The sequence below is a fragment of the Pristiophorus japonicus genome, chromosome 6 (assembly GCF_044704955.1).
Source record: "Pristiophorus japonicus isolate sPriJap1 chromosome 6, sPriJap1.hap1, whole genome shotgun sequence".
Classification (NCBI taxonomy): domain Eukaryota; kingdom Metazoa; phylum Chordata; class Chondrichthyes; family Pristiophoridae; genus Pristiophorus; species Pristiophorus japonicus.
This window is the reverse complement of record NC_091982.1, coordinates 35,043,509-35,066,538: the sequence shown is the minus strand read 5'-3', so window position 1 is coordinate 35,066,538 and position 23,030 is coordinate 35,043,509. Positions and strand designations below refer to the sequence as shown.

Here is a 23,030-nt window from a genome sequence, read left to right as displayed (position 1 = left end):
CCGTTGAAGATTTTTTGTGTTCTCCTCACAATTTGCTTTCCCACCCATCTTTGTATCATCAGCAAACGTGGCTACATTATACTCGGTCCCTTCATCCAAGTCATTACTATGAAAGAACGTTTTCCTTTCTTTGCCTTGTGCCGTTCATCCACTTTTCACACCTTTCCTTTCTCTCCTTGAATAGATTCATTTACGAACATTCATAAATGTCGAACAGGAAAAGACCAGCTGGTCCATCTAGCCTGTTTCTGTCCTTCACTTTCTCTCTTCCTCTCCTGATTTTTTCCTCTGCTGCTATATTGCATTCATACTTCTTTTGCTTCATTAGACAAATGAAACAGGCTTGGCAAAAAGGTAATCTTAGCTGCTCAATAAATTCAAGTGCCTGCTGGATAGTTGACATTCCAAGTAGATACCACTGGATAAATCTTGAGTATAACAGAAAGCAAAGTTGATGCAATATGCAATATTGATGTATACAATAGTGGGGGGGGGGGATTTTCACTATCACTGTCTGGGTGGTAAAGTGGCCAAACGGTTTGCACTGGAAGTGAGAATCAGGCGGGTCCATAACAGAGAGGTGGTACCCTCTACCGTTTTACCACCCAGGCACCGAAGGATCGCAGGAACCTCGGAGAACTCAGTTACAAAGAAACAAGTTTCACTAAAAAAGCTCCTGACCATATTTCTTGGAACCATCTTAATTTTCTTCACATAGAATAAATTACTTCTTTTTTTTGATTTACTCATTTACAGGATGTAGGTGTCGCTGGCAAAGCCAGCATTTATTGCCCATCCCTAATTGCCCTTGAGAAGGTGGTGGTGAGCTGCCTTCTTGAACCGCTGCAGTCCATGTGGTGAAGGTACTCCCACAGTGCTGACTTGTCGCAGCAGTTTGTTACAACTGAGTGGCTTGCTGGGCCATTTCAGAGGGCAGCTAAGAGACACCCACATTGCTGTGTGTCTGGAGTCACCCTGAAGGACATTAGTGAACCAGTTGGGTTTTTACGACAATCCGGTTGTTTCATGGTCACCATTACTGATACTAGCTTTTTAATTCCAGAATTATTTTTTAATTAAATGAATTTAAATCCCCCAGCTGCCATGGTGGGATTTGAACTTATGTCTCCAGATTATTACTCCAGCCTCTGGATTATTAGTCCAGTAACATAACCACTATGCTACCATAACAACAAAGTAAATTTCAAAGTGCAATGCTTGTTATTACTTAGGCGAATTTTGGCAAGAATGCCAGAAAAACTCACTACTCTGTTTTGAATAACACTATCAACATTTTGAGTCCAGCATGGGACTCCTGAAAATTGAACATGGTAGTAGTGTGAATGGACTTGCAGTTTTGAGCTTCTTGGGGTCTTTCCATTTGCACCATGAAAGTATAGTTCATGCTCAACTGCGAAATACCACTAATGGCATTCACAAGGAAGTTTGCAGTCTGGACTGTGTTCAAGGGGAATAGCATGTGCCAGGCAGGTTGTGATGGGCGGACATTACACAATAAATATTGAATTTGATTAGCCAAGACTTTATACTGGAAAATCTAATTTGGTAACATAAAAGGAAAACAAACAAAAATGTTGTTTTTAGAAGAAAGAATTAGGTGCAATGAGTTGTTTTTTTTTCTCTATAAAAGTATGATTGATTGCAGCCGTACTTTCAGCAAATATACATAGCAGTGCTGAGGGCACTGCGTACACAATGTCCTGAAGTGGACCAGCTCAGCAACAGCTTCCAAAGAAAACTGATGAAGAAGCATATCCCCAGCGGCAACCGAACACTGAAATGCCCCAAGGCAGATTTCATACAATTCTTATTCGTTATCCCTTGTTTCTTTTGTTCTTGGCATGTTTCCAAAGAAAACCATTTTTTTTATTAAACAGAGAAAACTGAAGTAAACGATGTTTATTAAAATCAACAGCAGATTGGGTGTGTTGCCCTTCAGTTAACCTACTTACTTTCCTTGTAATGTTGCTTTCCTTTTAATATTTGTGATAAAAAACAATAAAAAGCTGTTTGAAAGAGGAATTGAAGCACCATTATGTCCTACTGTGATATATCGCCTGAGAAGTGCAGTAAGCAATTACCCGAGCTGTATATAATTCAAAAACTAAAATTAATAATGCGTTTCAAATTTAAAGGCTCGAAATCGTTTGCACAATTTCCAATTGTTTATAATTTGTATTACCAAAAACTTGCTGATAACAGCATAGCGTAAACAGTTATTTCTTCAAATAGAAGGACAAATGTGTTTTATTCAGTGGTGCAAAACAGAATTGTGTGCAGCAGATGGATATTTGACACTTCATTTAAATTAATTTTTGTCATACTTTCCAGCATTCGTTACTATTCTCTAATTAGAGTTATTCTCTTCCAGGCACACATACCATCAGGACTTAATGGTATTGTTTAAAACTGAGATATTGGGCTAGATTTTCCTGCAGAGTGTCTCCAGGTGTCTGGCGGATGGAATGTGTTGGCCAGCTGCTCGGTAGTCCGGCCAGGAGGCCTTGTCCAATCTAAGGACTGGGCCTCATTTTCTTCGGGAAGATGGGCTGTGGCCAAAATCCAAGTGCCCGGGGCTGCCCACAGGCTCCGGGCCTGCTGCAATATCAGGCCGCTCGGCCGATCTGCTTGTCGGAGGAAGGTTGGCTCCTTGTGGCAATGGGGAGGGACGGGGGGGAGGCGGTGGGGAGTGCCCGATCTGTGGAGGGGGAGGGGGAGGGAGCCAGAGGGGCAACAGTACAGGCTGCTCCTCCTAGCCCCACAAGATGAAGAGGAACTCACTTTTGGGATCCACTTCAGTCGGATCATCGCCTGATGCTGGTATTCGGGATCCTATTGACATCATAGGACCCCAGTTAGCATTTTAAACTAAAACTAACTGGTTGGCCTGAGGAATCATTGTCTCGACCACAATGACACCAGAAACAGGGTGCTACCGCCCCATTTCAGCCAGATAGGAGGCATGAAAATTCACCCCATTAGAGAAAGATTTTACTCCCATAGTGCAGAACACCACCATGGACGAAAAGAAAAGAGATGAGATAAATGTGAAGGATTTGAAAGCCTTAGAGAGGGTGCAGAAAAGATTTACAAGACTGGTCCCAGGGATGAGGGACTTCAGTTACGTGGATAAACTAGAGAAGCTGGTGTTGTTCTCCTCAGAGCAGAGAAGGTTGAGTGGAGATTTGATAGAGGTGTTGAAAATCAAGAGGGGTCTGGACAGAGCAGCGAGAGAGAAACTGTTCCAGTTGGCAGAAGGGTCGAGAAACAGAGGACACAGATTTAAGGTGATTGGCAAAAGAACCAAAAGCCACATGAGGAAAAATCTTTTTACGCTGCGAGTAGTTAGGATCTGGAAGGTACTGCCTGAAAGGGTGGTGGAGGCAGACTCAATCGTGGCTTTCAAAAGGGAATTGGTTAAGTATCTGAAGGAAAATAATTTGCAGGGCTATAGGGAAAAGGCGGGGGAGTGGGACTAGCTGAAATGCTCTTGCAGAGAGCCAGCACGGGCTCGACAGGCCAAATGGCCTCCATCTGTGCTGTAACCATTCTATGAAATCTAAAAGTATTGATTAGATGATACCTAGCTTGTATTATATCCCCTACATTGGGAATTTTAAAAAGGAGCAAGAACAGGTAGGATAGCATATTTGAAGTTTAGAAGGAACAAGAGTGGAAAGTTCAGTGGAGCATTGGCCAGAATAGTACTGATAATATAGCGCGAGTCGGGATAAATAGTTCACTCTCTGATTGGCAATCAGTAACTACTGGTGTGCCCGCAGGGATCAGTGCTGGGACCCCAGCTATTTACAATCTATATTAACGACTTGGAAGAAGGGACTGAGTGTAACGTAGCCAAGTTTGCTGACGATACAAAAATGGGAGGCAAAGCAATGTGTGAGGAGGACACAAAAATCTGCAAAAGGACATAGACAGGTTAAATGAGTGGGCAAAAATCTGGCAGATGGAGTATAATGTTGGAAAGTATGAGGTCATGCACTTTGGCAGAAAAAACATCAAAGAGCAGGTTATTATTTAAATGGAGAAAGATTGCAAAGTGCTGCAGTACAGCGGGACCTAGGGGTACTTGTGCAAGAAACACAAAAGGTTAGTATGCAGGTACAGCAAGTGATCAGGAAGGCCAATGTAATCTTGGCCTTTATTGCAAAGGGGATGGAGTATAAAAGCAGGGAAATCTTGCTACAGTTGCACAGGCCACACCTGGAATACTGTGTACAGTTTTGGTTTCCATATTTAAGAATGGATTTACTTGCTTTGGAGGCAGTTCAGAGAAGGTTCACAAGGTTGATTCCGGAGATGAGGGGGTTGTCTTATGAGGAAAGGTTGAGTAATGTGGGCCTCTACTCATTGGAATTCAGAAGAATGAGAGGTGATCTTATCGAAACGTATAAGATTATGAGGGGGCTGGACAAGGTGGATGCAGCGAGGATGTTTCCACTGATAGAGGAGACTAGAAGTAGAGGGCAAAATCTTAGAATAAGGGGCCGCCCATTTAAAACTGAGATGAGGAGAAATTTCTTCTTTCAGAGGGTTGTGGGTCTGTGGAACTCACTGCCTCAGAGAGCTGTGGAAGCTGGGACATTGAATAAATTTAAGACAGAAATAGACAGTTGCTTGAACGATAAGGGGATAAGGAATTATGGGGAGCGGGCAGGGAAGTGGACCTGAGTCCATGATTGGATCAGCCATGATCATATTGAATGATGGGGCAAGCTCGAGGGATCATATGGCCTACTCCTGCTCCTATTTCTTATGTTCTTATGAAAGACAAAAGAGGAAACTTGAAGGTGAGAAACTAATCACTTATCAGATGATAGTTTTTTTTCTTTTATTCTGGCCAGGAGCACAAATGTCATGATGAAGAGCTTCCTCAGATGTATGGGCAGCATTGAAGTCTGAGATGAACTCTTCCTTCAATGCCTCTCTGCTGTCGTCCAGCTGGGTGGGACTGCACGTGCCTGGTTCCATTCTTATCTATCTAATCGTAGCCAGAGAATCGCCTGCAATGGCTTCTCTTTCCACTCCCGCATCGTTGCCTCTGGTGTCCCCCAAAGATCTATTCTTGGCACCCTCATATTTCTCATCTACATTCTACCCCTCAGCGATATCATCCAAAAACACAGCGTCAGTTTCCACGTGTACGCGGATGACACTTAGCTCTACCTTACCAGCACCTTTCTCAACCCCTCCATGGTCTCTACATTGTCAGACTGCTTGTCCAACATCCAGTAAGTGTCAGTTGTGGCTTGGTGGGTAGCACCCTCGCCTCTGAGTCAGATGGTTGTGGGTTTAAGTCGCCTGCACAGAAATCTAGATTAACACTCCCGTGCAGTACTGAGGGAGTGCTGCACTGTTGGAGGTGACGTCTTTCGGATAAGATGTTAATTCGAGACCCTGTCCGCTCCCTCAAGTGGTCGTAAAAGATCCCAAGACACTATTTCGAAGAACATGAAAGTTGTCCCCGATGTCCTGGCCAATATTTATCCCTCAACCAACATCACGAAAACAGATGACCTGGTCATTATCATATTGCTGTTTGTGGGATCTTGCTATGTGCAAATTGGCTGCCATGTTTCCTACATTGCAACAGTGACCACACTTCAAAAAGTGATTCATTGGCTGTAAAGCTCATTGGGATGTCCGATGATAATTAAAGGTGCTATATAAATGCAAGTCTTTTTATTACTGGATGAGCAGAAATTTCCTCCAATTAATATTGGGAAGACTGAAGCCATTGTCTTCAGTCCCAGCCATAAACTCCGTTCCCTAGCCAGTACTCACTTCTGGCCTGCCTACCTCGTTCTATCCTCAGTAAACTAGAGGTCATCCAAAGCTCTGCTGCCCATGTCCTTGCCAGTGACTCTATCCCTCTCTCCGGCAACTGTCTAAGGCTGAACCAGACAGTTCGCAACCTTGGTGTCATATTTGACCCTGAAATGGGCTTCTGACCACATATCCGTGCCATCACGAAGACCGCCTATTTCCACATTGCCCGACTCTGCCCCATCCTCAGCTCATCTGCTGCTGAAACCCTCATCCATGCCTATGCTATTTTTAGACTTGACTATTCCAATGTACTCACTTCTGGCTGGCCTACCTCGTTCTATCCTCAGTAAACTAGAGGTCATCCAAAACTCTGCTGCCCATGTCCTAATTCGCACCAAGTCCCACTCACCCATCACCCCTGTGCTCACTAACCTACATTGACCAGTTAAGCAACACTTCGATTTCAAAAAATTCTCATCCTTGTTTTCAAATCTCTTCATGGTGTCGCCCCTCCCTAGCTCTGTAATCTCCTCCAGCCTCACAACCCTCTGAGAGATCAGCGCTCTTCTAATTCTAGCCTCTTGAGCATGCCCAATTTTAATCACTCAACTATTGGTGGCCATGCCTTCAGCTGCCAAGCCCCTAAGCTCTGGAATTTCCTCCCTAAATCTTTCTGCCTCTCAACCTATCTTTCCTCCTTTAAGATGCTTGTTAAAATCTAGCTCTTTTCCCAAGCATTTGTTTATCTGCCCTAGTATCTCCTTAAGTGGTTCAGTGTCAAATTTGTTTTATAATGCTCCTCTGAAGAGCCTTGGGACATTTTACTCTGTTAAAGGCGCTGTGAGTTCACATTCCACCACAGCAGCTGGGGAATTTAAATTCAGTTAAATAAATCTGGAATAAAAAGTTAGTATCAGTAATGGTGACCATGAAACTACTGGATTGTTGTAAAAATCCATCTGGTTCACTAATGTTCTTTAGGGAAGGAAATTTGTCATCCGTCCCAGTTTGGACTATATGTGACTCCAGACCCACAGCAATAACTGCTCTCTGAAATGGCCTAGCAAGCCATCAGTTGTCTTACCACCACCTTCTCAAGGGTAATTAGGGATGGGCAATAAATGTTGGCCTTGCCTGCGGTGCCACATCCCGTGAACTAATTAAAACAAAAATACAAGTTGTTGTTATAGAGTTTGGAAATATTGAGGGATAAAATGGCTCAACTTTATTTGAGCTAGTTTTCCGGAAGAAAAACAGCAACTTTAATAACAAGGATTGCTGAAACAAGGCCAAATTTCAAAATAGAATGTCTATATATAATATAATATATTCTAAAGGGTTACAGCAACCAGCTGTATTTTGGGATTATTCTGGTTGGAGGCAGACACTACCCAGAGAAAATGGCCTAGCCTGCCAGCGAAGTCTCTAGCATGCAAGTAGAATTACTAGAGGTAGGCGGGGGAGGGAAGGGAATGTATCGCTGGAGGACGTTTTTAACATAGGGATGGACAATTTTGAAGGATTTAAATACGAGGATAATAATTTTAAAATTGAGGTATTGGGGAACCAAAATCTTTTCCAGACTCAATGAACTCTCGGCTGAAACTTGGTTTGCCAAGATCCTCCTGAGTGTTTACATGGTTGTGAAATGTCAAGAGTTTAGGGACCTTATTGTGATGTCTCAGAATGAATTCCATCATTCATTGCCATCTAGATTCAAGATGCCATAAAGTTCAGCTTGAGATCTGGGAGAAGGATGGAAATTTATGTGCTCAATGCATTTATGGCAATTAGTCACGAACATGAGTGGTCTATGTATTCATTTGGGTGCTGCAATACCCTCATTAGTCAATCCATCACAGACCATAATGACTGTTCTCAACAGACTGATCTTTTTCCATTTGAAATGGTATTGAAAAAACAAAGAATTAAATTGAAAGGGATCAACCGGTTCAACCAATGCAGAACAGCAATTAACAAAGCTGTTAGAATGTTGGACTATAGCCAAAGTGATAGAATACAAGTGAACGGAAGTCAAACTGTATAGCACTCTGGTCAGACCACATTTGAACACTGAGTCAATTCTGACCACCAAAGCACTGGAAAACAAGGGTTGGAGGCAATAGAGAGAAGAGTAATGAGGTTGACCTCTATTGTCAGTGGGCTGAGTTACTAGACTAGAGAAAGTTTAACTATTTGGTCTTGAAAAGAGGTGACTGAAAGGTGATCTTATAGAGGGCTGTAAGATAATAAACACTAAGGTGAAAATAAATCCAGAAAATTATTTAAAACTAATTAGGACAAGGGGGCACAGCTTCAAAATAGTAAAAGGCAAATTATCAATTGATATCAGGAGGATCTTCACACAAAGAGTTATCGATATGTGGAATGGACATCTTGTCGGAGCTGTGGAGGTTAAAACCTTGCAATTGGGACTATAAAGTCATCTGAGACAGATGAACTAATATCCTGAATGGTCTTCCTCATCCATAATTATCTTGAGTATTAATTCTTCGGGTGGTAAGAAGCCTAAGATTGTAATTTTGCCTTTTGCCGACATGGATTTATGTCCTTGCCTTACAAATTGCATGGCCTAACATTCCATGGTTAACAGGCAGTAGAAGGGCCTGTACACCCAGATAAAAATGATTTCTAGGCTGTAACTCTGATTACCTACCAGGATTTACTTACAGTAGAAATTGGGGTGTGCTTGATTAACCCTTTCTGGGCAAATATGTGCTATAGGGGCTTTTGAGGGATTTTACGTTCCTTAGAAGCGAAATGGTATTGAGCAACTATCTATCAGGAAACTATCTATCAGAAAGACTGAACAGGCTGGGCTCTTTTCTCGAGAAAGGTCTTTAAAATCATGAGCGGGTTTGATAGGGTAGATGTAAAGAGGATGTTAGCACTTGTGGGAGTTCAAAACTAAAGGTCATCAATATAAGATAGTCAATAATAAATCGAATAAAGAATTCAGGAGAAACTTCTTTACCCAGAGAGTGGTTAGAATGTCAAACTTGTTACCACATGGAATAGTTGAGGTGAATAGTGGGATGCATTTAAGGGAAAGCTAGATAAGTACATGAGGGAACAAGTATTAGAAGGATATGTTGATAAACTGAGATGAAGTAAGATGGGAGAAGGTTCATGTGGAGCATAGACCTGTTGGGCCGGATTGCCTGTTTCTATGGTGTAAATAAGAACATAAGAACATAAGAAATAGGAACATGAGTAGGCCATACAGCCCCTCGAGCTGCTCCGCCATTCAATAAGATCATATCTGATCCGATCATGGATTCAGCTCCACTTCCCTGCCCGCTCCCCATAACCCCTTATCCCCTTATCGTTTAAGAAACTGTCTATTTCTGTCTTAAATTTATTCAATGTTCCAGCTTCCACAGCTCTCTGAGGCAGCGAATTCCATAGATTTACAACCCTCTGAGAGAAGAAATTTGTCCTCATCTCTGTTTTAAATGGTCGGCCCCTTATTCTAAGATCATCCAGTTCTAGTCTCTCCCATCAGTGGAAACATCCTCTCTGCATCCACCTTGTCAAGCCCCCTCATAATCTTATACGTTTCGATGAGATCACCTCTCATTCTTCTCAATTCCAATGAGTAGAGGCCTAACCTACTCAACCTTTCCTCATAAGTCAACCCCCTCATCCCCCGGAATTAACCTAGTGAAATGCTATGTCATTCTATGTAACAGGAATGCATAGTGAATGACCAAACCAGTGCTGTCCAACAAATCCATAAGGGTATCCTTGGCTTTAAGAAAGAGTATTATACTGTGTTGCCATCTAATCCAAGAGGCCATGGCAAGGACCTAAGTGCATGGAGGTTAGAAAAACTGCGCTCAAGAATATCGAAGTATGGATGCTTCAACAAAATCTTTTTCACTATGAGGACAGCTGCAAGCACTGTTGTAGTATATGCAGAGTTTGCTGTACAGATAGAAGGCTTTAATGAACTAGTTCAATGGGAGGAACTGTATTGCACATTGCACCAGCTTGCTAATTGTAGGGCAGCAGACATGGATAGCAGTCAGGACTGAGTTCCTTAACGTTGCTCTTGATAATGGCCTTGGAATAGTACCAGATACTGACTTGCCTTGGAGCTGGCCTTTTCAGCCTGGTGAGTAAGATTCTGTTTGAGGTACACATATCCTCAGAGTGCAGTTGTGGTTTCTATTCATAAGAAGTGTGATCCTAGTAACCCCCAAAACTACACTGCAAACACCTCCCGCCCCAAGATCTGAAGCACTCAAAGAATTCTCTTCCTGTGGCAGGATCCATTTTTTCTAAACCTGATTTTTCTTAAAATAAAAATATAGACTTCAGTGTTGCTACACTAAATGCACATTGAAGTGGTGTAGTTCCTTAGTGTCCTTTCCGTAATGGTGGTCCTGGTAATCAGGTCAATAAAATATACTTTAATAATAAAAACTTTAAAAAAAACACAGGGAAATTTTAACCTAAGAAAATGGGTGGTTTTGGAGCAGTGGTGTAATTAAATTGTTAAAAAATGGATTCCTGACCTGAACCCACCTCAAATCCGCTCACTTCTGGTTTAACGGAGGCGGGACGGGTGCGGGCAGCCAACCCGCTCCCAGGAAGCAGGACGTCAATTTAAATATTATAATGAGGCTTGAAGCCTCTTTATTAACTTCCATTTTGTTTTTAACTCCATGTGGTCGGGTTTCACACAATTTGTAAAATCCAGCAGTTACAGCAAGGTGGGAACTGCTGCATCCAGGAGGTGAGTGGCTTTACATCTACTTTCTGGATCCAGCATCTCTGCCTTAACCCACTCCCCGCGATCGGAGACCCCCCCATGTGGCCTTTGATTATCGTCTCAGGTCTCCACCCTCCCTCGCCCCCCACTGATGATGCTGAGGCTGGCCACGATCTTCTCTCCTCTTCCCCCCCTGTCCCCCCAATAATGATCCTTTTAATGGCCCGACCCCCACGCGAACCCTCGCTTCTCTCCTCTGCATGGCCAATCTGGCTGGCTGCAGGTGGGAAACCGAGAGCTCGCTTGCATATCAGGTCCCGCCTTCCTCCTTAAAATTCAGCCCACAGATTCTCAAGGCGTGTATTTAGCAACAAACAATTACGTCTTTAGTTACTTCTATTGTGACAGAGCTGCTTTAAGTGAATACCCGTACATCCAAATTGTATGTACCATGGTCAGAGCCAAAATTACTCTCTCACCTTTTGTATCGTAAGTTGTATTAACAATCTACCAACTGACAACATTTTGGAAAAAATTAGTCTAAAACTATTTACATTATGGAAAATTCTGCCATACTGTCAAATGTCCGACAAATTGTGCAACTGTGAATTACATGTGATTCACCATTACATCTAAAGAACAGATTATTCACTTGACTGATTTACTAAAGCAGCCCATCAACTCTGTTTACAGAGGGACAGCAACATTCATGCCAGAATAAATATTACATTTGGAGAGGTCCAGAATAAATTTGGCATGTCCAGCTTTGACAGATTACATATTCTGATTTCAGACTGGCACAGAAAGCACGTCTTTGGGGAATTGGGACTACTCTTATATTGTTGTTATGAAATCGTGGAAGGCTAACCAGCTTCACTACCAGGGCACTGCAAGGAATCTGAGGTCACCATTAGACTTAGGTATCAGTTCCACAACATCACACATGCTCTTGCTCTCAACTGCACAATTTACTGGAGGTATAAGATGGGGAATTCTGAATTATAGGAAGGATATTAAAGCCATAAAGTGTATTCAGTGTAGATTCACCAGGATGATGCCAGAGGTGGGAAACTATAATTAGGACAAGTTTTCCTGGAATGAATAGGGAAAAACTGTTTCCACTGGTTGGAGAGTTTGTGATGATAGGTCATCAATTTGAAATGATCACTGAGAGAACATGGAGAGAGGATAGGAGAAACCTCTTTACAGAGAGTTGTGGATCATGGAATTTTTCACCTCAGGGAATGGTTGAGGCAGATACCATTGGGTCTTTTAAGGTAAAATTGGATAAATATTTGAAAGTAAGGAAGCTATAAGGATAGGGGAGAAGGCGGAGCAGTGAAATTAGTTTTGCATTGCTTTAGCAAAGAGCTGGCAAGGAGACAATTGGGCTGAATGGTCTTCTGTTCTGTAAACTTCTGTCGTTCATAGGATGTTAAACATTTTTTTTACAAACAGGAAAAGGATGTGTGGCTCAACAATCATTTTCTCTTTTTGATGGATTTCATTCTCGCCTACTCACATTTTCATCATATCCATTAATGCCTTCTCTCGCTAGAAGTATGAATTAGCCCCACTGTGTGTTTTCAATCACTGATCAAGTACATGTTAATCAGGGCGCAGTTAATTTTGGCTCTCATTATTCTCATCATCAGCGGTATCATCAACCCAAGGTTTGAAGTATAATCACAACATTATAACATTGCATTGATAAGAATTCTTGTTCAAAATTAATGAATATTATCAATATGTTACACTGCAACACTTAATAATAGCACTTGAGGGCATTTCGATATGAGCTCTATCGTGAACCTTAGACGAGAAACCGCTTACACTTAGAAGATACTTTTCTCAATAAGGTAATTGTGCCAAGAACATCAGCTGACCAGTGCAGCCAAATAATCTGAATCCCTCTTTATGAGGAATGCGTCTCCTGATGTTGTAAATGAACTGTTGAACCTTTCACAAGGCCCATGTGATGGCAGAGACTAAATCAAAAGGCTGACTTCTCACATCAAGTCATACAGCTCTTCCACAGATAACTATTTCCAGTTCTGATGAAAGGTCATTGACCTGAAATGTTAACTCTGTTTCTCTCTCCACAGATGCTGCCTGACCTGCTGAGCGTTTCCAGCATTTTCTGTTTGTATTTCAGATTCCAGCATCTGCAGTATTTTGCTTTTGTATATAATATAATATTCATTTGTGCAGCTTTGAGCCAATTTAGGAACATAAGAAATTAGTATTTGATGTAGTAATGCATCATTAATAATTTTAAAAAGGAAGTTAATAGTTTGTGTCTTCAACCTTTTGAGATAAAGAAAGAACATAAGACATATTCAATGGACATTGCACATAGGCAAAAAGAGTAATAAAAAATTGAACACTTGAGCAGAGGCAGGTCACCTATTCATGTGACAGGAACTGAAATTAAAGCCCCATTTACTTCACCCCTGCCAGCTATCTCAGCCCTGCTTTGGCATTAGGCCTGGTGGATGAATGAGTTGGAGGGGATACCTCTGGTGTTGCTGCAACTCCCTAAGAGGTGGGTTTTGCTGGTGCCTCTGGATGCAGAGCTGCACCTTTGGCAATAGGGACAGTCCTGCCAGAAGTAAAATTTGTCACATTTTCTGGTGAAAATGTAGTTTTTGCTCACTGGCCTTTGTAGATCCTTTTCAGCTATTGCTCGGCAATAAAATCATGAACCGTAACTTCAAAATAACTTCACATGCACGGTTCCTTTTGTGTTGTTCTAGCCCTGCGGCACCTTCCGTACAATGTAAATGGGGTAATTTCATGAAGCTATTCTGTGATATAAAGACAGCATATAACAGAGTCATATTATAGTAATGAGAAACACCCAGAAGGATGACCACTTGAGAGTGATAACATGGCAGTAATCTCTTGAAGTGGTTTAGATGTCATAAAGTACTTGAGTTGCACTCTAGCCAAAGACCACCCTAAGTGGAGGAAGAGCATCCAGGAGGGCGCTGAACACCTGACTTTGGCCTACATGACGCAAGAGCTAGAGGAGTCTTTGAAGGGCCTCACCTGCATCAGCACGCACAAGGGACTGTTCATCTGCAACAGATGCCTGTTTGGAATTCGGTCGGTTGCAGCGATCTTCCAGAGAAACATGGAGAGCCTACTCAAGTCGGTACCACGCACACTGGTTTTTCAGGACGACATATTGGTTACGGGTCGGGACACGGTCGAGCACCTACAAAACCTGGAGGAGGTCCTCCAGCGACTGGATCGTGTAGGGCTGCGGCTGAAGAGGTCGAAATGCATCTTCATGGCAACAGAAGTGGAGTTTTTGGGGAGAAAGATCGCAGCGGACGGAATTCGGCCCACAGACGTCAAAACAGAGGCTAACAAGAACGCGCCCAGGCCACAGAACATCATGGAGCTGCGGTCGTTCCAGGGACTCCTCAACTATTTTGGTAACTTCCAACCAGGGTTAAGCACCCTCTTCGAGCCCCTACATGTGTTATTGCGTAAAGATGAGAACTGGGTATGGGGAAAGAACCAAGTAATTGCTTTTGAGAAAGCCAGAAACATTTTATGCTCCAACAAGCTGCTTGTATTGTATAACCGTGTAAAAGACTTGTGCTAGCATGTGATGTGTCGTCGTACTGAGTTGGGTTTGTATTACAACAAGCTAATGTTGTGGGGAAGTTGCAACCTGTCGCCTATGCCTCCAGGAGCTTGTCTAAGGCCGAGAGGGCGTACAGTATGATTGAGAAAGAGGCATTAGCGTGTGTGTTCGGGGTAAAGAAACTGCATCAGTACCTGTTTGGCCTCAAATTTAAGCTGGAAACAGATCACAAGCCCGTCATATCCCTGTTCGCTGAAAACAAGGGGATAAATACTAATGCCTCAGCCCGCATACAAAGGTGGGCACTCGCACTATCAGCGTATAACTATACCATCCGCCACAGGCCAGGCAATGAGAACTGTGCGGATGCTCTCAGTCGGCTACCATTGCCCACCACGGGGATGGAAATGGCGCAGCCTGCAAACTTGTTGATGGTGGCGCAGCCCGCAGACTTGTTGATGGTCATGGAAGCGTTTGAAAATGATAAATCACCTGTGACAGCCCGCCAGGTTCGGACTTGGACCAGCCAAGGTCCTCTGCTGTCCCTAGTAAAAAACTGTGTACTGCATAGGAGCTTGGCCAGCATCCCCGTTGAAATGCAAGAGCTAATCAAGCCGTTCCAGCGGTAAAAGGACGAGCTGTCCATTCAGGCAGACTGCCTGTTGTGGGGTGACCGCATAGTGCTACCCAAAAAGGCCAGGGAGATGTCCTCTCGGATCTCCACAGCACACACCCGGGTATAGTAATGATGAAAGCGATAGCCAGATCCCACGTGTGGTGGCCCGGTATCGACTCTGAATTAGAGTCCTTTGTACGGCAGCGTGTGTGCTCAGTTGAACAACGCGCCCAGAGAGGCACCACTAAGTTTGTGGTCCTCGCCCTCCAGACCATGGTCTAGGATCCATGTCTATTATGCGGGCCCATTTCTCGGTAAAATGTTCCTGGTGGTGGTGGATGCTTTTCTCAAAATGGATTAAATGTGAAATAATGTTGGGAAGCACCGCCACCGCCACCATTGAAAGCCTAAGGGCCATGTTTGCTACCCACGGGCCTGCCTGACACACTGGTCAGTGACAACGGGCCATGTTTTACCAGTGCCGAATTTAAAGAATTCATGACCCAAAATGGGATCAAATATGTCACCTCGGCCCTGTTTAAACCAGCCTCCAATGGGCAGGCAGAGCAGGCAGTAAAAACAATCAAACAGAGCCTTAAACGAGTCACAGAGGGCTCACTCCAAACCCGCCTGTCCCGAGTACTGCTAAGCGACCGCACGAGACCCCACTCGCTCATAGGGGTGTCCCCGGCTGAGCTACTCATGAAAAGGACATTTAAAACCAGACTCTCGCTGGTTCACCCCAACCTGCATGATCAGGTAGAGAGCAGGCGGCAGCAACAAAATGTAAATGATGGTCGCGCCACTGTGTCATGGGAAATTGGTCTAAATGACCCTGTGTATGTGCTAAACTATGGACATGGTCCCAAGTGGATCGCGGGCATGTTGATAACTAAAGAAGGGAGTAAGGTGTTTGTAGTCAAACTAGACAATGGACAAATTTGCAGAAAGCACCTGGACCAAACGAGGCTGCGGTTCACAGACTGCCCTAAACAACCCACAGCAGATACTACCTTTTTCGAGGCCACAACACACGCCCAAAGGATCAACGACACCACCCCGGACCAGGAAATTGAACCCATCACGCCCAACAGCCCAGCAAGGCCAGGTTCACCCAGCAGCCCTGCAGGGCCAACAACACGCCTGCCCAGCGAGGGCACAGCTAACACACCAGAACAGACATTTGTACCGAGGCAGTCCACCAGGGAAAGAAAGGTTCCTGACCACCTCACCTTGTAAATAGTTTTCACTTTGACTTTGGGGGGGGGGGAGGGGGGAGTGATGTTGTGTATCTGTAAAGCATGCACTCCCATGTTCCGCCACCAGGGAGCTCATCCCTTGTAGTCCCAAGGGATCCCAGCATCCCTTAGGAGAACTGTGTATAAACTGGCCCCTAAGGTCTGTTCCTCACTCTGGAGTGTCTTAATAAAGACTGAGGTCACTGTTACTTTAACCTCCCTGTGTGTAGTCTCATCTGTGTTAGGAACACAATAAAGACCAACTCACTAAATATGCTATTCACATCATTCTCAGTATCATGCATGCTCCAGAGTAAATCCACCCGCAGCTCCAGTGCCGCAATGTGGTCCGTCAGGAGCTGCAGGCGGATGCACTTCCCGCACACATAGTCGTCAGGGACACTGGAAGCATCCCTGACTTCCCACATAGTACAGGAGGAGCATAACACATGTCCGAGCTCTCCTGCCATGACTTAACCCTTAGATAAACTTAATTGGCAACAACAATGCTAAAGGTTACTTCCTGATATAGAAACGAAAAAGCAAAACTACTCGCCAATCACTTACCCCCTTGGCTGTGACGTCACCTTTCGATTTCTTTCTACTTCCTTTTTGCCTCCCTGCTGCAGCTGCACGAGTAGGCCTCTCCAATGCTGCTCTGCCTCCCGACTCCCTGCTGGGCCTCCTCAATGAACGCTGGGCCTCTTGTAGGCCTCTCCGACGCTGCTGCGCCTCCTCCCTGATGGGCCTCCTCGACCAGCCGGCCGGAAGTGAAAAGATAAGGGGAGAAATTGGCCTCCTTAGCACCTCCCATTAGCTACTTCGGGGTGGGTGTGGGGAGGGGGCGATGACTGGGCAAGGTGAAAGTATCGACGCCTGCGAACTTCCCTTGTAGGTTAGTGCTGGCGGTAAACCTTTACATCACGATCTCCTGCATCCCAGAGATCGTGACGTCATCTGGTGCGCAGCGCCCAGTTGCCACCCCGGATCCTAAGTTCCCTTCTGCCCCCTGTAGCATCGCCGGGCATCAATAATGACAAGAGGCATTGTGATTTCGGCCGGCTGCTTGTGATGCGGTACTTAAATGCATTGGTAGCCAGGTAGGCCAACATTTCATTCTGAGCCCTCTGTGCTGCTTTTTGAATGTTTCCCATGGCGTGCCTGAGCAGCCCTGCAATCTCTCACAGTGCTTGGGCTGCTCTTCGTGGATCGCAGGACCTGTCGCCCATCATCCCCAGGCTTACCTTCAAAGTACCTCAGCATTGGCACATCCCTTTCAAGGAGGGAAAGGGCCTGTGATTCCGGCAGCGCTGCACGGACATTGTGCAGCGCTCTGCCACTACCGGCCCTTTTGCTCCGTTTAGCGCTCCAAGGGACGTGGTAGCGTTTGATTTAGCGCTCCACTTCCCTCCTGGAGCACTGAACCGGAAGTTCGTGTCTGCTGGAATTGGGTAGCGGCCGGCAATACCTTTGTGCCCCTGAAAAAGTTATCGCCCCAAACGGGTTGCTACGCAATTTCTAGCCCATAATGTTTAACCCATATATATCACAACATAGGAAACAATCTATATAGTTTCCTCCTTGATAAGAGAATAAATATGGCTTTCAGTATGTCACGCTTTAAAATACTACAATGGGCGTGTGCGGTGGATGACATTACTTTAGAGTAAAATAATCTGCATCTTTGGGTACATAAAGGTACAGCTTAGAGAGTAATGTTTCACAACATATGCAAAATCATATTCCTTTTACATATATTATAAAGTAGAATTACAGAAATGCACAGGATGGACTTCAGATGTAATATACTTGTAATGAGTGAAAATGCAGTAAATCATATTACTTTTTTGTTCGATGCGGTAACCATAGTGCTCAAAACAGGCAGTAAACAGGAGCAAAGCATGAGGATTTATTTTATCTTTCTGGATATTGCTTATCTTTGTAACCCAGCAGATAATTAACTTTTTTTTCAGATCTGGTATAATAAATGGTGTCAGCTGTGGCTCAGTGAGTAGCACACTCACCTCTGAGTCAGAAGATTGTGCGTTCAACTCCCACTCCAGAGACTTGAGCACATAAATCTAGGCATAATTTAGGCATTATCTCACTCCAGTGCAGTGCTGGGAGAGTGCTGCACTGTTGGAGGTGCTGTCAGATGAGACATTTTGTCCACCGAGGCCCTGTCTGCTCTCTCAGATGGACGTATTTCAAAGAAGAGCAGGGAAGTTATCCCCGGTGCCCAGACCAATAGTTATCTCTCAATCAATATAAGAAAAACAGATTATCTGGTCATTATCACATTGGTGTTTGTGTGAGCTTGCTGGCTGCAGCTTTTCCTACATTACAACAATGACTACACTCCAAAAGTACTTCATTGGCTGTAAAACGCTTTGAGACGTCTGGTGGTCGTGAAAGGCGCTATATAAAATGTAAGTCTTTTTATCTGATCCAATTATAGTAAGCTGTAGAGTAATAGGAAATAATTTGTGGATATTATGAGGTATGGATGGATGCACAGTGTAAACTATAATGTGTAGCACCTCATTTAGACAGAAGCTGTGCATCATCTAATTGACTAGTGCATCACCCGAAGTTGATAGATAAATACCAGCTCCTCCACGCCCATGTCAGCCAGCTCCAGTCCCACACACTGTGCAGGGTCCTCTCCCATTGCATGCAGATAGCCTATTCAGTTTACAACAATACAGTCGAGCGCCAATTCACAGCACCATCCAATTTTCCCACAGGCAATAACTAGCCAAAAAGTATGAGACTGCATTAACAGCATCTAAGGCCTTATAAGTCTTAAATAACTTAAAACAGGTCCCATACTGAATCTTCTGGTTTTGGATGATGCTTTGCCCAGAGCATGTATGTCACCCTATGAACTGAGCACATAGGAATCTTCAAACCCAATTTTGCAGTTGTCGTAAAATCGGAACTTACCTCTCCTGTTCACAAGCTACATAGGAATCAACTTTTTTTTTTAAGAAGGAAATATCTTTTAGGTTTCCTAGCACCATACACAATATTTCTGCCAAGATAGTCTGCTTTCTGAGCACACCAATGTCACTCTAACTGGCTTCAGGAGAAGCACAATTGGACCTTCATTCTGACTTATCCCTATGTCCTTTGCCCTGCACCTCCCCATAACAGAATACCTAGAATAAGGAGTTCACTGCAAGGGGAATTGCAGACATAATCCTTCACACTAACACTTGAGGGCACAATTTGTAGGAATTAACCATAGCATAATATGCACTGTAAATTCCCTCCAGTCTCCATCCTGGCCAGCACTACGGTTATTCTATCACAGGTATTTACAGCTGCTGGATGTAGTGTTCCTTGGTGCTCGGAATTCCGTACAAGCCGGGGTTCGATTCCCAGTTTGATTTTGGGATGAGGAGGAGAATTTCTTTCACTCAGAGTTGTCGGGATCTGTAACGCTCTACCTGAAAAGGTGGTGGAAGCTGATTCCATAAATAATTTTAAAGTAGAGTTGGACAGGCAATTGAGGATGAGCAACTCCTCAAGGGTTACGCACAAAAAGCAGGGCGTGGGACTAAGCGCGATTGCTCTTTCAAAGAGCCAGCACAGGCTTGACAGGCCAAATGGCCTCCTTCTGTGCTGTAAGTCTCTATGATTTTATGGTTCTATGAGATAAAGCCAATAATTTGGAGTAATCCCATTTAAATTAAACAGTATTTAAGTTTCCACAATCTGTAAACTGATTTCACTTCTTAGAGTTCATAATATAATTATTATTTTTCTGCCAAAGAATGCCATTATCTTAAAACCCTTATTACTACAGGATTTAACTGTTATATTACATTATAATTGCTAATAGACTTTGTTTTTCTTCCTGTCTGTGTCATGCAATTCAATAAAACATTACTGCATTACCAAAAATAATAAAGCACTGATTGGCATGAAACTTAGGGCCCTTTGTTACTAACTTTCTGTCGAGGTCACCATCTCAACCAAAACCTTTTTCGAAATGCTCTCCCAGCAATGCACTTCCAGTAATGTTGCAAGATGGAGTTATAGGATATAGATTTGTGCCTGTGATTCCTCACCCAGTGCGCTCCTGATTCAACGGTGGCACTGTGGGAAGTTGGCAAGTTCACTTAGAGCTTCTGCACAGCGACAAAAACAATCCAGTGGGACCAATAGTTTTAGTTAAAGGTTCTGATAAACCAGAACATCCAAAATGTTCATTTACCTTTTCTCTCTTTATTTTTTTGCTTTGCTGAATATTTGCTGTATTTCCATTTAAAACTGAGATGAGGAGGAATTTCTTCTCTCAGAGGGTTGTAAATCTGTGCAATTCTCTGCCCCAGAGAGCTGTGGAGGCTGGGTCATTGAATATATTTAAGGCGGAGATATAGACAGATTTTTGAGCGATAAGGGAATAAAGGGTTATGGGGAGTGGGCGGGGAAGTGGAGCTAAGTCCATGATTAGATCAACCATGATCTTATTAAATGGTGGAGCAGGCTCGAGGGGCCAAGTGGCCTACTCCTGCTCCTATTTCTTATGTTCTTATGTCCTGTTTTTGTTCCTATTTTAGTTGGACCAATTTGTTTACCATACATGCCTGTGATAACCCGGCCTCGTAATAGTACTTCCGATCTCCCTCTGCCGGACAGCAAGCAAATCATGCTGAATCACAGCTCATCTATGGTCAACAGCAGGGCGGACCATGAATGGAACCCCAAAGACATGTGAAGCAAGAGTTTAGCTGAGGGAACCAGATTTAGGGGACATGGCTCAGAAATAGGCCCCAGCTGTATTACAAATACAACAACATTTAAGCTATAAAGAGCTAATAGGACACTATGTGTGCTCATTAGCAATTTTCCCCCTGTTTTATAATGACAGGAATGTTACATTTTGCAATGCAGTGTTAGTATTCTACCACTGGGATTGAGCTGTGTTTAAGGTGACCTGTCCCTTTAACATCACAAAGTCGAAATGCTATAACTAAATACAACCTGAGGCCAATATGACCTTAATTGCTGTTTGGATTTTCCAATCTGTGCCACCCATGGGCGAGGTTCTCCATCACCAGCATGTACTCATAAATCCGACTCCAGTATGTATATTTTACAGTATCTCAAGGCAATGTATAGTTTGTATCACACTAGCAGCAAGATATATTGTATAATACAGCTGATTCCTGAGAAATAAGCAGTTTGGTGTCTGTAGTGAGCTTATCTTAAAGAGGTGCCTTCACACTGCTGTACAACAGAACTGACTTTTTAAACTTGAAAAATGTACGTTTAAAAAGTACCCGGACAGTCCATGAATCATCTTTAAGTTTAATGCAAAAGAAATTGGTTGATTATTCTGTCATCTCTTTTGCAAGACTGGAATTTTTATCAACAACTGGCTGACAAAGCACCAAGAATGTAGTTATGTGCACACGTATACAATAATCAGGCCTGACCACTCACTGCTACATTTTTGAGGTTTTTAACATTAGATATTTTTTCAGTAGTACTGGCCACCTCTGTGAATGGCCTTCACATTCCCCACAAACCTTTCCAATATCTATATAAACTTAGTGAGTCTTGGGAGTTATACCGAGAACCTTTTTTTTTGTGATCTTGTTGGGTGGCGGAGCAGGCTCGAGGGGCTAGATGGCCTACTCCTGTTCCTAATTCTTATGTTCTTATGTTCTTATTAATGTTGGGGAAGTCCAGAACCATGGGTCACAGTCTAAGGATAAGGGGTAAGCCATTTAGAACCGAGATGAGGAGAAACTTCTTCACCCAGAGAGTGGTGAACCTGTGGAATTCTCTACCACAGAAAGTTGTTGAGGCCACTTCACTAAATATATTCAAAAAGGAGTTAGTTGTAGTCCTTACTACTAGGAGGATCAAGGGGTATGGCGAGAAAGCAGGACTGGGGTACTGAAGTTGCATGTTCAGCCATGAACTCATTGAATGGCGGTGCAGGCTCGAAGGGCCGAATGGCCTACTCCTGCACCTATTTTCTATGTTTCTATATGGTAACCCTTGTCATATATTATGTACCACCAATGATTTCCTTGTCACGGGTGGACAGAAGAATATACAATTTACCAGACTGTGACTCAGACAAAATTATTGAATAGTAAACACATAAATGAAGAGTAAACAGTACAAACAGTATACTTATTGTAATTACACACTCTCCCCAATGTGAAAAACAGCAAAGATCCTTCTCCTGAACAACCCTTCAATATTAAGCTGACCTTTTCACTTCTTACATGTATTACATTACAACAGTGGCTACACTTCAAAAGCATTTCATTGGCTGTAAAGTGTTTTGGGACGTCCTGAGGTCGTGAAAGGCGCTATAGAAATGTAAGTCTTTCTTTCCACAAAGTTATTGATGAGCCTTGTCTCACTTGCGGCTTCAGATTGAACACATTCGTTCTGTGATAATGCCGAGATCTAGTTCCCAATTTCTCTGAAGATATCACAGGACAAAACGAATGAAAAACGGTGGGGATGAAATTCCCCAGCGTCTTGATTGGGGCTGGTAACCGACTCGGAGTGGGACTTCCTGCGCCCGACGCAGAAGTCCCACCCCGGCCGTGAAATTGCGGTTACCGCCCTCACAGGAAGTGGAGCGCAATCTTGCGGGCTCCACCTCCATGTTGGGGTGGGACGGGTTCCGGGGTGCTCCTGGAGCGTGTTGATCAGTGTTACGCAGATGCTCTATGTGGCACTGACATATTTCAGTGCCCCTCCCCTTCGGTTAATGGGGAGGGCCGCTGCGCACTCTGCTGGGACTCTGATGGCCTCCACTGGACCACCAGGGCGGCGTGGTGCTGAGGCCACAGCCCGGTACCCAAAACAGAGTGTGGGCTGCACGATGGTGGCCCGGGCCACTCAACAGAGGAGGAAGTTGGGCCGACCGGTGAGTCAGCCAAGCCGGCAAGATGGCAGCGCTGATCGCTCCCGACCTCCCCTTTAACTTCCGCCCCGCGAGCGGAGGTTGGCCCAGTTGATGACCTGTGAGGCTGGCACCGCTCATGTCAGCCT

General features: G+C 43.9%; 1 protein-coding gene across 1 annotated transcript in view; it reads right to left on the bottom strand.

Moving 5' to 3' along the window:
• LOC139265113 (calpain-5-like) overlaps positions 1-23,030 on the bottom strand; it is a 228,259-nt gene that overhangs the window by 88,032 nt on the left and 117,197 nt on the right. The gene's annotated exons all lie outside the window — the stretch shown is intronic.